An 11374-nucleotide genomic window follows, 5' to 3' on the forward strand; every position below is an offset into this window, starting at 1 on the left:
TCCTGAGGAAAAACTGGTAGAAGAACTTCACCAAAAAATTCTGAAAGGGATAAACAGAAGCAGAGAATGAGAAGAAACAGGTAAGACAGAGGATTGGAAGAGAGGAAAGATATACGTAGAAATAATGACAGGATGTCTCATAATTAAAGGAAAATGTAAAATTTCAGATTAATAAGAGTTCATGAAGTACCAAAGAGAATGAACACAAAAATGCAAATTCCTAGACTACTCCAGACCAACTGAATGAGAAACTTGGGAGTGTGGCCTAGCAACCTGTTTTAACAAAGCCCTCCTGGTGACTCTGATGCAAAGTTTGGGAACCATAGCTCTAGTGCTTCTGGAAGTTTATAATCCTCTGAAAATTACATGTAAAATTTGCTATTTAAGTATATCTTTCTGGGGAAAATGTCCATACCTAGTATCAGATTCTCAAAAGAATGTTAACAAAATTAATATCTATTTGTATTAGCTCCGCAGTTTTCAAAGTGTGGTCCATGGTCCCCTGGTGATCCCTGAGACACTTTCTGGGGGTCTGAGAAGTCAAAACCATTTACAAAATAATATTAAGATGATTTTAGCTTTCTTACTGTCAAGACAGTTATAGTGCAAGATCTTATAACATCATGTGTTGGACATTTGGAAAATGTACTCATGGTGCTCATGATGGTGCAAAAGCAATGGTAGGTGAAACTGCTGGCATCTTGGCATGAACCAAAACAGTGGCAGCAAACTATACAGTCATTGTATTCTGTAGAGTTGACATATATGGACATATATTAGTCATTGAATTTTTCACCACCAGGCCCTCACAGTTTAAAAAAAAAAAAACGCCACCAGTTTCACTTAAGAATGTCCTTCATGAAAATGTAAATATTTATTTTATTAAATTCCAACCCCTGAGTATGTATCTTTTTTAATATTCTTGTGGCAAAATAAGAAATACACATTAAGCACTTCTGCTACACACCAAAGTATGGTTGTCTTGAGGAACAACCGTATGAGACCGTTTGAGCTCCGTCTGACCTGTGTATTTGGTAAATATTTTCTCAAGAATGAACAAAGTGAGCCTGTCACCTCAAGGAAAACAACAAACAGTATTTGCTCCCAATGATAAAATGTGAGCTTTCAAGCAAAAAATGAGAATTTTTTAAAACTTGTATCTGCCACCATGAGCTTAAAAGTTTCTCGATACTTAAATGTGTATAGCTATAAAATCCATTTATATAAGACAGACCAATGGATTTCATTTCATACATAACAGAGTATGAAAAATTTATTGATATGGCTTCAGATTCCACATTGCAACTAACCTTTAAGAAACTACTACTTGTCAAGTCTGGGTGTAGTATCAAACAAAAAAATCTAAGATTATCTGAAAATGCTATTAAAATATTCCTTCCTTTCCAACTACATATCTGTTTAAAGCAGGATTTTCTAAAGATACTTCAATATACATAATAAAGCACAACAAATGGCATGCAGAAGCAGATGAGAATTTGCCTGTCTTCTATTAAGTCAGACATTGACTAGCAAAGTGTAAAGTAATGCCTCTCTTCTCATTAATCTGTTTTAGGAAATAGTTACTTTTTATTGAAAGTGTGATTTACTCTAACATAGAACAGAATTTTTTATTTTCTCAGTTTTAATTCCTAATATAAATCTCCATCAATATAATATATATAAACAAAAACTCTTTCAATTATTTTTATGAGTGTAAAAGAGTCCTGAGATCAAAAGTTTGAGAACTACTGCATTTTGACTATAAATTTTTGCAAGGGCAGGAACTGATGCCATTCCATCATTTTGCTCCTTATACCACTTACATTTATTGAGTTGTCATTGAACCACTATAAAACCTTAGGATTCATGCCAGATTCCTGAAAAAAGACCAAAGGGGGGAAACACACTATGAAATTGTCTCAATGACTGTTAATTAAACAAGCTGCATGAAGTTCTTTTGAATTTCCATAAACACCTCATGAATACTTAGTTTCATACTGCCAAAGAAGGACGACAGTGACTCTCAAAAATGTGAATTAACAAAAGAGATGAAAGGGTATCCTCAACGCAGCACTGCTAAATATGCTACTTTCCATATTTCACGTTGGTAATATTAAGAAATGAGTTCTCTCTAAGGACAATAGAGAGACCATAATGCACACTATGATAGACATCCATCCCCATTTTTAAAATTTTAATTGTGGTAAAATACCTTTAACATAAAATTTACCATCTTAACCATTTTAAACTATCAGTTCAGGGGCATTAAACTTTCAAATTGTTGTGACTCCCATATGCTTTATTTACTGTTCAAAATGGTTTTTTTCTTGACTGCTTCCATGAATCAAAGCATACAGCAGCTTATCTTTGAGATTTTTTAACAAATTTAAGTAGTTTTTTAAAGAAAGGAATTGCTAAGATATCCTTCTTCCATTAAACTACGAGGTTCTTCAAAGATTACTTCCAATCACACTTTTTATGTTTAATTAGCAACTGATCAAAAGATCAGAGTCCAGTATTCTATTAATCACAAATGTTCCAACAGCCTACTTACTAAAAGCATGGTCTCGATCAAATCCTAGTCATGTTTTAAGAGAGCATCTATATGCAGTTTTGCTTTATTTTAAATGTCTAGGAAAAAAGCTAGGGGAAAAGATGCCAAAATGACTATTATTAGCTGCACTGGGGTAGTGAGATGATTAACTACTTTCTACTGAACTTTCCAAAATGTGTACAATTACTTATATTTTCAGAAAACAAATTTGAGAAGGCAATAACAAACTGTCAAATAATAAAATACTCAAAAGAGTTGATTTCTTACTGCTACCAACTTTCTATTTGAGTAGGATTACCCAAACAATTTTAGGACACTCAGATAGGGGTTTAAATCTGGCTCCATCACTTAACAGCTATGTGACCTTAGACAAGACACCTGAGTCTCGGGTTCTTCATCTGTAAAACAGAGTTAAAACCTATCTCGTGTGATTGCTGTAAGGATTAAATAACACAGGGAAAGTGCAAAATTCACTTGAAAGCTTTTTTGTTGTTATTTTTATTAGCTTTTACTATTATTTAGCAACAATATCAATACTAAATTTATTCGTTTATATGCCAACAGAGCAGTAAAAGCACTTTGATGACAAAGAACTAGACTAATATATAAGAATTACCATTTATACATTTAAGAAAGACAGACTATCAGAAATCAGAAGTGTTAACTTACAAAGTTCATCTGCTCAAATATTTATAGAGCACATACCATGAACATTTCACTAAACTAAACACTGAACTTCTCCTTTTACCTCAAATTTATCTGCTTTCATAAAATTCCAACAAAGTAACAGCTACACTTTCCTAATGTTAAATTGTGTGGACCTTTTTTGGGGGGGGAAGGGCAACCAAGTTTTTGATAGCTTGCTAAAAGTTTTTTCATTAGTCCAAAAGGTTTTTTTGTTTCTTTCTTTCCAAAAGAGAACATTTTCCTGCAAAGACAAAAGCATAGCTTGGCATCTCTTCTCAAGATACTAGAAAAAAATAGCTAAAATGTAGCTATCAACTGTAATCCCATGTCACTTCTTTCTTAAAAACCCATTTTCCGTGTCAACATGAGAACAACCTGAGTTTTGGAAATGGAGAACTGTATATCTTATTTATTAACAAGATGGATGAAAACATCAAAATGGTTTCTATGGTTGGTCGATATACCAGAATGAAGGCATCTCATCTTTATGGCTCATAATATACATACATATATCCTAGTTTTTCCAAAGCATTACAGCTGGGCATCAGGAGGTTTAGGTTATTTTTAAACCATACCTGATGATACAGGGACCTTGGCTTCAAAGATCTGGTCAATCAGTAAATTTAAAACAATTTTTTTTTCAGTTTGTAGTTAATAAAGATTGTCTGCTTCATGTTTTTTTAAATCTACCGCAATGAAAAAAGTTGCAAGTCCACACAAACAAACCAACAAACATCTGCCACCAACCATTAGTTTACTGTTCTACTGAAAAGGCAAAAGGTAGAGGAACATTTACATCACTTTATTTCCCCTTTTTCTACAGTTAAAACAAAAATGACAAATCTTAACTGAATAGGGAGCTGTTACATTCCCAAAAAAGTCTCAAAAAAAAAAGGTTTACGCTCACACTACTTTAATTTTAATTTTATACACAGATTCCTGAACCAACAGGCAAAACAAGTTTCCACTTGACAAAGAACCCGGCAATTCACTGCAGGGAAAAGCAATCCTGAATATCTGATGAAGCCTTAAAGGGAAAACCCAGTAGGCACACAAAAGCAAAACACTCATAACTTTCCTCAATCACTCAAAATCAAATGATTTTTAGAAAATGAACCTCAAAGTTATCTTGAGCACCTAGGCTTTAGTATAAATCCCCAAAACACCAACACTACTCAGTTCTTATTATGAATCCACATTGATGATACAGGTATTAGGCCCCCCAAGATCAGAGCTACATCCCACGTTTCTGAGTGTTCCTGTCAGAAGAATAAACATAGACCAAAGTAACTTCAAGTACTCTGACATACAGGAAAAATAAGAATTTAAGAGGCTCTTGTGTCTTCAATCGTATCTCACACATATTTTACAATCAACTACCAGAAACATTTCTTTGTCCATAAAGCAAAAGCAGGCTATTAAATACATTTAAGAATAAGCTACTGGGCTTCCCTGGTGGCGCAGTAGTTGAAAGTCCACCTGCTGATGCAGGGGACATGGGCTCGTGCCCCGGTCCGGGAAGATCCCACATGCCGCGGAGTGGCTGGGCCCGTGAGCCATGGCCGCTGAGCCTGCGCGTCCGCGCTCTGCAATGGGAGAGGCCACAACAGTGAGAGGCCCGCGTACCGCAAAAAAAAAAAAAGAACAAGCTACCCTAGTGTTTTCAACTGCATTTCATCGCAAGACTCATGATGATGCTGATTCCTTCCTAAAACCTAACACTAAAATAAAATACATTTTCTTAGCATGATTTACATTCCTTGACCACTTTTCTTCTCCTGGGCTCTAAGCTTAAGATACCATTTTTTTAAAACATATTTACGCTCACAACTTGGTCCTTAAAGATATGTCTTCTATTCTCCAGATATATTTCTCTGGTCTTTTAACTGACAAAGAATCACATCTGGTTTGGAAGGAAGGCACACCTAGCCTGCGATCTATTCAGTTCCTTGGGAACAAAAGGGATGCCCCAGGGGAGGAAAAAAAAGGCAGGTGACTAAACTTCTTGTTATTAAAACTTCTATGTAAACAGACTATGAGGAAGACATCTTAACTATAAAACGCCCTTAGCACAATGTCTCTGGTAAAGGCTCTCTAGAAAGTGGCATGTAGGCTATATAAACTAAGATATAAAATGATGTTTCATAATTTAAATGCTACTACTGTAAGAGATGATCCTGCAAACCTTCCTGTGAGACTTCATCTATTCTAGGTCAGACCTGCATGTCCAACATGAGGAGGAAGGACAAGGGGAGTTACCCTCAACATCTCAGACCTCTATTTTTATCCTTGAAATTACTTAGCAATTAATTTCTGTAAAAATGAGCGGTAGAAAAAAAATGAGGTCAAATCCCATGTAAAGTTCTTATAAGAAGAATTTGAGCAGAAAAGCATCCCTATAGACAATATACTAGAAGAAAATGCCCAAAAAAGACAAAATTATGCTCTACTATTTCAATAATAGCTAAAAGACAATGTGAAAATGATGTAAGATATGAAAAACTAGCATGTGTGAATTAGAAATAAGATGACAGAACTCAGAAAATAATTCAAAATAAAAGAAAAGGTTATTCCAGAAGTAAAGACTAAACAAGAAGGAAAACAAAAATGAAAAAAAAAATACCACAGACAATGTCTTATGACAGGGATCAGCGAACTACAACACTTGTGCCAAATATGGCCACTACCTATTTTTATAAATAAAGTTTTATTGGAATATAACAATACCCATTCATTTATGTATTGTCTATGGATATTTTCATGGCACAAAAGCAGAGCTGACCAGTTGACACAGTTTAAAGAGAGACCACAGAGGGCATGAAGCCTAAAATATTTACTGTCTGGCCATATACAGAAAAACTTTCGTAACTCCTGCCTTATGAGAAATGAAAGGTAAAAGGGGAAGACCTAAATAGACATTTCTCCAAAGAAGAGATACAGATTGCCAACAAACACATGAAAGAATGCTCAACATCACTAATCATTAGAGAAATGCAAATCAAAACTACAATGAGGTATCACCTCACACGGGTCAGAATGGGTATCATCAAAAAATCTACAAGCAGGGCTTCCCTGGTGGTGCAATGGTTGAGAGTCCACCTGCCGATGCAGGGGACACGGGTTCATGCCCCGGTCCAGGAAGATCCCACATGCTGCAGAGCAGCTAGGCCCGTGAGCCATGGCCGCTGAGCCTGCGCGTCCGGAGCCTGTGCTCCGCAATGGGAGAGGCCACAACAGTGAGAGGCCCACATACCGCAAAAAAAAAAAAAAAAATCTACAAGCAATAAATGCTGGAGAGGGTGTGGAAAAAAGGGAACCCTCTTGCACTGTTGGTGGGAATGTAAATTGATACAGCCACTATGCAGAACAGTATGGAGGTTCCTTACAAAACTAAAAATAGAACTACCATACAACCCAGCAATCCCACTACTGGGCATATACCCTGAGAAAACCACAATTCAAAAAGTCATGTACCACAACGTTCACTGCAGCTCTACTTACAATAGCCAGGACGTGGAAGCAACCTAAGTGTCCATCGACAGATGAATGGATAAAGAAGATGTGGCACATATATACAATGGAATATTACTCAGCCATAAAAAGAAACGAAATTGAGTTATTTGTAGTGAGGTGGATGGACCTAGCATCTGTCATACAGAGTGAAGTAAGTCAGAAAGAGAAAAACAAATATCATATGCTAACACATATATATGGAATCTAAAAAAAAAAAAAAAAAATGGTTCTGATGAACCTAGGGCCAGGACAGGAATAAAGACGCAGACGTAGAGAATGGGCGTGAGGACACAGGGAGGGGGATGGGTAAGCTGGGGCAAAGTGAGAGAGTAGCATTGATCTATATACACTACCAAATGTAAAACGGATAGTTAGAGGGAAGCAGCTGCATAGCACAGGGAGATGAGCTCGGTGCTTTGTGACCACCTAGAGGGGTGGGATAGGGAGGGTGGGATAGGGAGAGTGGGAGGGAGAACACAAGAGAGAGGGGATATGGGGATATATGCATACGTACAGCTGATTCACTTTGTTATAAAGCAGAAACTAACACACCATTGTAAGGCAATTATACTCCAATAAAGATATTAAAAATAAAATAGTATAATCAAGGACCTTGCCAGACAATAGAAAGTATAGAAAGATTCCCATTCCAGGAATGAAGCATTCTGACTCATTTTTTTACCCACTGATGGGCAACAGTTTAGAGAACACAGTGTTTTTTTTTTTTTTACTAGAAACTACATTTGTACAGTGAAGTGGGGGGAGGGACAAGCATGGACATGCTGAAAAAAATCAGGAGAAAAAGGAGTCAGGCAACCTCTACATAGTTAAATGTGTGTTGATGTAGAAACCACTCAAATCAAAAGAAAGCATAAAACTGCCCTACATATTTTGCTGGTTTTGATACTGAAGTACCTCATATTACATGTCCTAATTCAAGTCATATGTTAATGTTAACCATTAAAGTTAACCAGGAAGCCTATTTCAAAATTTCTTCAATTTAAAGTAAATACCGTGAAATTTCAGAATTCAATGCTTCGTTAAACCTTTTTTTTTAATAATGACGTCATCTGAACTTTTCTTTAAAAAGAGACGTCATCAGGGGGGATTCCCTGGTAGCGCAGTGGTTGGGAGTCCGCCTGCCAATGCAAGGGACACGGGTTCGTGCCCCGGTCCGGGAGGATCCCACATGCCGCGGAACGGCTGGGCCCGTGAGCCATGGCCGTTGAGCCTGCGCGTCCGGAGCCTGTGCTCCGCAACGGGAGAGGCCACAACAGTGAGAGGCCCGCGTATAACAAAAATATGTCACTACTAGGAACTGAACTCAGGAGATATATCGTTCTAAATTAATGCTATTTCTAAAGCTTTGACTACTATCCTTTGAACAATAGAAAACCAGGGTCAAGAATCTTAATTGTAGAAGAAAAAGTCTTATATAAACTCGTCAACAATAAAAGACTGGATCATTTTGATATGGCTATCTTAAGAAGGTATTAGAAATAGTACTTTAAGAACATGTATCAACAGTGGAAACTGAAGACTATGTTTCTAGTTGTGGATAGGGTGATTCCATTATTAATACTGTCTCTAAGCTACATTTTAAACTAATAATTATCACAATCCACAGTGAGATAGAAAGGATTCTTAATTCTGCTGCTGGAAAGAATTACGGTTAAAAAAAAAGCATAAGGATTTAAATATGAGTATGAGTTCATACCACTTCAGAGGGTCTTAAAAATGGTTTCATTTCACTCTATAGAACTATATTTATATTTAAATGGAAATAAAGGCATTAACATTCTTCCTTCCCATCTTTGCTTGGCTAGCTTGGACTCATCCTTTAAATCCCTGTTTTAAACAATCTCTTTAGAAAGACGACTTCTTTAAATGATCTAAAATCAGGACAAGAGTCCTTACTGCCTGCTCCAAAAGACAGTATAGTGTACTCTTCCTGTCACTCTAGGTTATACACTTTGTGGGGTTTTGTTGTTGTTGTTATTTAATTTCCCCCCCCAGACTGAAGCTCCATAAGGGTAAGGACTACCTGCCACTTGAAAATTGTGTCAGTGTTTAACATCAACCTATGATAAGTAATAAAAGATTCGTGCAACAAAAGAACTACAATTTTTAAACCTTTCCATCCAAGGGACTGTACCAATTTCCTATCTTTAAAACAGCTCTTCCATGACATTCAGTGACTAGCATTCTAACCAACTAATAGTCAACTGAGAATTACTTTTAATTATCCAGGCTACACATGATGGAGAAGACTAGATTTAACAAAGCTTTAATGCTTTAATGCTAGGAACACAAACATGAAAGCATGGTAAATTGACTACAGGGTGTTGTGCATTTAGACCATGGAGAGTCTTACTGTTTTTGTTCTTTTTTCCACACTGAACTAAAAAAAATTATTTTTTTCTCTAAAAAAGCCAGTTCAAGATTAGGTTCTCATAACTACAACATAATTACAGGGCTGTTTTACTGTTTGTCTTCTAGCTTATCTGGGTACACATAAAACTAAAACAGAATATAAAGTAACTATTGTGGCAAACAGAAGATGTGATTTGGGAGATAAGCACTATTTTATGTGTGACTAATCCTAAATCAGTACATTATTACCCAAATCAATATAACTAGCTATCACCTGTTAGTGATTACTTGTAATGCAATATTGTGAGAAATGACAAGATCTGTGAAACAATGTGTTAAAATAGTCAAATATGGAATAAAGTCTGCAAAAGCAAAAGGTCTCGTTTCATTCATTATAGATCTATCATTTGGCCTAAAGAAAAAGAAATGATTTTTCATCTAAAATAAGCAACACCGTGAGCATGCATCTACTTAAATGGAAACCTGTTTATGACTCAATTCACTACATTCCTAACAGTAGTGGCTACATTTCAAGAATGGACCCAGCCATCTAATAATGATTTCCTGTAAGTGTTTCTCATATTGTTGATCATGACTCATTAATGGGATCACAAACAGCATTTGTAAGAAAGGAAATGGAATAGGATATAAAATATCAGAGTGCAACACATGTAGCAAGGGATAGAATTGTTTCCTGAAATTTTGACTCAGTTTGTGTGTGGGTGACAATATACTGCTAAGTATGGGCTGCAAAAAATAAAATGTGTGAACACTATTCCTGGAGTATATGCCCCCAATTACTTCTTCCCCCCAAACACTGCCAAAGTAGAAACTCCATCAAAATTACTCACAAAAAAGAAAAGTGACCTTAAACTTGGTATGTTATAATTGTTTAAACTTGATATCACAAACTCTAAAATCAAAGTTTAAATCCAGGTTCCACTACTTCTAGTGAACATGGGCTTATTTAAGCAGTATGTGCTCCACTTGTGTCATCTATAAAATGAAGATAAAAATATTTTCCAAGTTGTGGTAAAAATAAATAATGTATTTAGTAAGTTTAACATATGCTTTACCATTAACAGAAAAAACTGAAGGAGAAACTTAGCAGAAGTAATCTTCAGGGTATTACCTCTGATGTTTGTGTGTGTGTGCCTGGTGCTTTTTCATTGTATATATTTCTATACTACATTAATTTTACAATGTACATACAACATATACATTTTTAATGTAGCGTTTCTAATGTATATAACATTACCTTTATTTTTTTTAATTTATAAAATTATTTATTTATTGGCTGAGTTTGGTCTTTGTTGCTGTGCGCGGGCTTTTTCTATTTGCAGAGAGAGGGCGCTACTCTTTGTTGCGGCGCGCGGGCTTCTCACTGCGGTGGCTTCTCTTGTTGAGGAGCACGGGCTCTAGGCGTGCGGGCTCAGTAGTTGTGGCCCGCAGGCTCTAGAGGGCAGTCGCATGGGCTTAGTTGCTCCACAGCTTGTGGAATCTTCCCAGACCAGGGCTCAAACCCGTGTCCCCTGCATTGGCAGGCAGATTCTTAACCACTGTGCCACCAGGGAAGCCCTACCTTTATTTTTAAAAATATCAATAGTAGGTATCTAGGCAGTGAGATTATAGTCCTTTTTGTTTTATATTTCTCTGTATTTTATAAAAATATGTTATGTGTTTTTAAAAGAAAAGAGTCAACTACTTGCTCAAAAAAAAAAAAAAAAAAAAGACAAAAGTGTGTAGTGCTCCAGTGTTTAGGAATTAGCATTCTGGGGGGAGAACTTATGCGCCAGATGCTTCTCACTAAATCCTCACACAACCTCAGTGTATCACTTTTGCCCAAGAGAAAATGGAGGCAATTGAGATAAGGTAAATTGTCTGCTACAAAACTAACAAACAGCAGTGTCCATAACTTCAAAGCCTATATTTCTTCCGCCACCACATAATGCATCCAAATAGTCTTCTCCAGTTGTTTCATACAGGCACCTTTCGATCTACCCAACTGGACTGTAAACTCCTTGCAAAAGGGGGGAAAGTTTCACTAACTTCATTTATGTCTCTCATTGGCCCACTAAGACGACGATAGCTACTTCTACACTTGTCGAGTTACATTAAACTTCTTTTGGTCTATACTGTCCTCCTGGGACCTACTCTTGCAAAAACGAAATAAACTAGCAAACAAACGACAAAACTACTCTAAGACTGTTCAGATCTAACTTTATTCCTGCACACTCGTAACTGAAA

The 11374-nt window shown here is 36.4% G+C and overlaps 1 protein-coding gene across 1 annotated transcript in view; it reads right to left on the reverse strand.

The window, feature by feature from the left end:
- TNKS (tankyrase) overlaps nucleotides 1-11374 on the reverse strand; it is a 176426-nt gene that overhangs the window by 164049 nt on the left and 1003 nt on the right. The gene's annotated exons all lie outside the window — the stretch shown is intronic.

This window comes from Pseudorca crassidens, chromosome 21 (assembly GCF_039906515.1).
Source record: "Pseudorca crassidens isolate mPseCra1 chromosome 21, mPseCra1.hap1, whole genome shotgun sequence".
NCBI classification, from domain to species: Eukaryota; Metazoa; Chordata; class Mammalia; order Artiodactyla; family Delphinidae; genus Pseudorca; species Pseudorca crassidens.